Genomic DNA, 5,604 nt, shown 5'->3' with positions numbered 1-5,604 from the left:
TAATGAGGTCAGTGTGTTTTCCTATTGCTGTAAGGTTGTTTGTCACAGACTGATAATGGTTACAACACAATGGTCAGCGTTTGAAATCAATGACATGATGCCTGATTTCCTTCCCACTGACAGCCCATCCCCTTGCGTTACATAAGATCCAAGCGACAAATGGCTCATCGCCCTTGGCTACAGAGACGAGGGTGACTACAGGCACATCAGCCCACTTACTCATGCAACTTCACAAAGTCATTTACAGAATTTCACATGAAACAAATTTGACATTCTGTTTTTATTTTCCTCCAAAAACCAAAACAAAATCTTTATAGATGTTTGGACATGTTCCCGCTCAAATATCAGTTTGTGTGTGTGTGTGTGTGTGTGTGTCCTGTAGGGGAAGCCATAATGAGAGAAGTGGAGAAGGGAGGGTTGTTGTAATGAGTTATCTGCATACGCATTTCTTGCATATATACAATTTGCTTGTATCATTGTAAAAGTCACATCCATGAGCTGGCTGTCTGTTCTGGTGCTGGGGCAGAGGCTGACATGGCCTTAATCTGTCTCTGCACACCCAACAGTATCCTCACTCTCACTGTCCTACTGAGAGTCTGTTGTATTTATGTTGGTTCCATCCTCCATGTCTCGCTTCAGCCTACAGAACAACAGTAAGCCAGAGTTGTCTAGTCACTGGGCTTCATGGATACTAACCTGACCTCCACTTAGGTCACCAACCAATGGTTAGATTGCAACTGAGTTGAAAAAGCTACTTACTAAAATACATTAAGTGTTTATTTCCCTTGTGGTAATTCATTAATCAGTACCTATAGTTCTACAGTCTTACCTTGTAGGGTACGAGGATTTGCTCTGAAGGCTGTTGTCGTCTGGAGAGGAGTCTGTGAGAAAAGACGACACATTATTTTAAGAAAGTCTGCAATGTGTTTTGGAATGAAGGGGTATTGAACGTTGTCATGGCAACTGTTAAGTGATCATCCAGAGTGTGTGTGTGTGCATGTGTGTGCATTTGTTTGGGATGAAGGAGGGAAGCAAGGCATTGCTCAATCACTCACTCATTCTAAATCATACTGTGGAGGCAAGTGAGGATTGGACATTGACTGTGCGTACAGGCTCCGGCTAATAAGGCTGGCTCTGATAGCTGCTGGAGTCTGCAACACAAGCATCCAAACACAATAATAACAGTGGGAATGAGCTGTCCGTCACTTCCAACTTAAAATACAACCAGTGAAAGGATAAGGCTGTGGTTATTCATATATTTTCTGAGTGTTGATACATCCAACCAAGACAGAAACAATGCCCATCTCTCACAGTACTTTCTGAATTCCCTCTCTTGTCTGTGACTCAAACCCATTGGTTCCCACTGAAGATGTAAAGCTTTAAAAACCAGGCACAAGTACATAGTTTCATTTAAAAAGGCACTGTAATTTTCCCAAACAGCTTGGAACTTTATATCAAACATTACTCAAACCAGAGTAAATGTCAGGACTATTTCAGGACTGAAACTGCTCCTCTGCTAACATGCTGCTTTTCCTACACATTGTGTTACGGTATTTACGGCGGTGCACAAGTATTTACTGCAATTATGTAGGGTTACAACAAAATAAACTGTGCCTATGTCATGGTAATGTGGTAACATGTCAGCCAGTGCAACAATGTAGCTCACTGATATGTTTTTCAGGGAATCGAGCTCTGTGGCACAGAAGAACAAGCTGTATCAGGCTTCAGCTACACAGACAACCCTTGCAAGGTAAATTAATTTATGGGGTTTGGTCTTTTCATTCAATTTGCTCACAATTGTCAAAATATGTTTTATTCTTTAATATAAGTTAAGAGGATCAGTTCAAATTAATGAAATTCACTCCCTTCAATCCACTGATAATTGATTTCCTGTTGCAGCAATAATTGAGCAATGCAGCAGCATGGCCGTATGTGGCTACTGCATCACATGGTTTGCTGCATTAGGTAACTGTTCTTGACACCATTGTCACAACATTGCCACCATTGTCAAACAAATCGATCTTATCACGAGGTTCATATGGAAAATTGAAAAAGGTTGTGTCAACAGTTACCACTGTAAAATCAGATTTAGTTGTAATTAAACTTGTTAGTGGTCAATACTTGTTAAAAAACACATTCATACTAAATCAAATAAGTTGTAATAATCAAGTTAAGTATGCAGTGCACAGATAATATTAAGCAGAGATAACTAAGGATGTTAAGTTCCTGTATGGGCAGGACAGGATCATTTGAACTGGTCTGAGCTGAAGCGGTGCAAAGGCTCATGGGAAAAAATGTATGCCTGTGTCCTGAATGGTTTCTGTCCTAGTCAAAGTGTGTATATATACATGTATATGTATATATTTGTATAATGTATCACATATTATCTAAATGCTAAACAACACCAACTCATTAAGTAACCTTTGCACTGCCTATATGGAAGTGGAAATATGTCTGCTGCAGGAGGCAGAGACATTTACTATTCTAAGCATCTGGGCAGGAGAAAGGCAACGGGCCACGCACCCAGAGGAATTCACCTTTTACTGAGAAGCATGCTCAGTTGCCATGGGTGACAGGGGAAATGTCTGGGACTTTTCTTTCTTCTTTCGGGAACTCTTAGCAACGAAGAAGCACTGTATATAATGGCATGCGTCTTATGATGTTTTCTTACAAACCCTTTTACTGCAAAAAATTGACATCCATCCAGTAAGTGTGAGATGTTTCTCTTAAAAAACTTACTAGTGCACCACTCTGCTGGAACAACAACTACCATTGCCACTTTGCTGCTACCACTTCCCAATGTGACCTGTAGTATGTACAGGCTCTTCCCGAGGCTAGTTTGTATGCAGACACACTGCTTCAAACACTAAGCTAACATGCCCCTACATTTATTAACCACCTCTCCCCAGCTTGGTTAAATCTGGTCTGTGATTATCTTTGGAGAGACGGTTTGATCAAGGGAATTACTGTCTTTAGTAGTGCACTTTGTCAGACTTTAAAGGAATAGTTAGACATTTTGGGAAACATGCTTATTTTCTTTATTGCTGAGTTAGAGTTCTGTTTTTTATACCGATTAAACAAGCCAGAAATGTGTTAATTAGTGAGCTTTAGAGAGGCTGATAGGCAAATTTCATTACCTTTGGACAGCCAGGCTAGCTTCCGCTCTTTATGCTGATCTAAGATAACTGGTTGCATGTGGTAGCTTCATATTTAACATAGGCTACAGATGTGATGGTGAAGACAAATCTTCTCATCAATGTTTTGGCAAGAAAGCATATTAATCAACATATTTTCCAAAATGTAAACTATTCCTTTCAATGGTCTAACATTAGTCACCAGTATATGCAATATACTTATGCACCTTTCCTGAAGACATCCTGTGCACATTCACTCTTGCACTACTACTAACCACATGGAGTGTGACTCACTGCCTCTCAAAAAACCCTTCATCATAGACCACAGTAGAGGAGAGCAATAAGGAGTTCATGGCACAAGATGAGTGGGTTGAGCTGAATTAATTTTAATTTCAGATCACAGCACTTCACTTTTGACAGATGAAAACTCGTTAGTCTGACAGAGATAAATCTCAAACGCAGTCTGTCCTAAAACCTCAACCTTCTTGGAGATACAACAACCGGCATTTACAGCAGGCTCACATACTGTATGAAATAAAGTACTTATGAGACACATTTTATAAACAAGAGCAAAAACCGGTAGACATGTGGAAAGCTAATTTACTTCCAAATAGACCTTTGATGGCCAACCCGACAGTATATGTACAGACTTGACAGGATACAATAAAACTAGTTAAGCATGAAAAGGGACAATCACTCCTTGCATGGTCATTAGAGCTAAGAATACCCTAATATGTTTTATTTTGTATTTTTCAAAGGAAAGTGTGTTTAATGACCTGTGTAACAAGCTTCTGCAAGAGAAACCCACAGGACATGTTGATAGTTCAGAGACAGACATTTTGAGATGCGCTTTGATGTTTTTTGACTCTCTGCACTGACCACTTCGTTCTCTCTCTGCTGTCGGCTTACATCTGTTTTATACAGCATTAAAACAGTTAGAGTCCTTGTAAAATGGAGGTAATACATATCATTTATGCAATACAAATAATAACAGGTTTTATGAAAGTACAGCTGAAGAAAAATTGAATCACAGGCCTATGATTTTCCATGATTAAACTATGATAAAGCCTCTCATACAGAACACAAAATGGACTAAAACAAAAGGACTGAACAACAATAAGCTTTACAGCTGTTCTGAGAGAAGATCTACTAAACTAATACACAACAGTGACGTCACTGTTAATCAAATATTTTGGAATTAAAATGGCCTAAAGAGAAATCATATACAAGGGAATGACACTGGATTGACAACTTTCAAAGATTTTTTATCCTCTAGAGAGAGCTTGGTCATACTTCTTCGATAATCTGTATGATCAAAGAATGCAACAGCTTAGAACCAAAAATATATTAATTGATATCAACAACAACGCAGCAACAAAGACACAATAAAAAACATCTTTAAAAAAGCGATGGAACTGCTGTGATGTAGAGACACACAGTAAGTTAGCTTAGTTTTAACCTTGACAGTTCTTGACCTTAAAAAAAAAACATACTTGCATTGTTCCAGGACTTTTGATCCCATCATATGGTCTTCATATGCAGATGAACTTTGTTCAATTGTTTGATCTGTAGACAATCATTTAGTTTACTCTTAAAAGCTCTAGAAAAAGCAAGTAAGTGGAGTTTGATTGAGTAGTTGTTTTCTCAACACAGTCATGAATTAACTTTAAAACACAGAGAAAAGTCCCAAACATGCAGAGAAGAGTGGGAAGTTTTACCAGCTACAATTCTATGACATCTGAACAAACCAATCTGCAGATGAAGGCCATTTTATATTGTCGAAAGCTCCAGAAAATGGTGGTAAGTGGACCTTGTGTGAAGATTGTTTTGTCAGTATTTTAGTAGAATGCTCCCATTGCTTGTCTGTTGACTAACTACCAAATGACTGTTGAATGAAAATCACTACTCTGGGTTGTTTTTGAGTTTGGTGTTGTGCTGTTTTCATCTCTTCAATGTTTCTTCGCTTTATAGTTTTCTGTCCATGCAGCATATTTTTGGTCATGCTGGATTGTCACACGAAAGGGAGTGTTTGTTCAAGGCACAGAAAGAGACATAAATAACAAACTACAATCAGCTAACATTCAGTTTCATGAGAAGAAAAAAACATTCATCCCTCCACAAGGAAATAAAAATAACCCCACAATACAAAACATGCAAACATACAGACTGACGGTAAAACAATGAGATTAGCACGTGTGAAACCTGATCTTATGGATAAGAATGGAAATGCATAACTGATTTATACAACATAGCCAACATGCAGTGGAGTGTCACACAAAATAGGTTAATGGAACTGAAATCATGGTACAGTCTGACAGTGCCTGATTATTACTATTTGTATATGGGACATAAATAAACATTTTTATCATTTTATTTTCATCACAGAACTGTGACCAACACTAAACAAATACCAAGAAACAATTTTCAGCCATTATGGTAACGCTTTATTATTATTATTACTATTATTATT

Source organism: Etheostoma spectabile, chromosome 20 (assembly GCF_008692095.1).
Source record: "Etheostoma spectabile isolate EspeVRDwgs_2016 chromosome 20, UIUC_Espe_1.0, whole genome shotgun sequence".
NCBI lineage: Eukaryota > Metazoa > Chordata > Actinopteri > Perciformes > Percidae > Etheostoma > Etheostoma spectabile.
The sequence above is the reverse complement of the archived record's forward strand: the minus strand, read 5'-3'. Positions refer to the sequence as shown.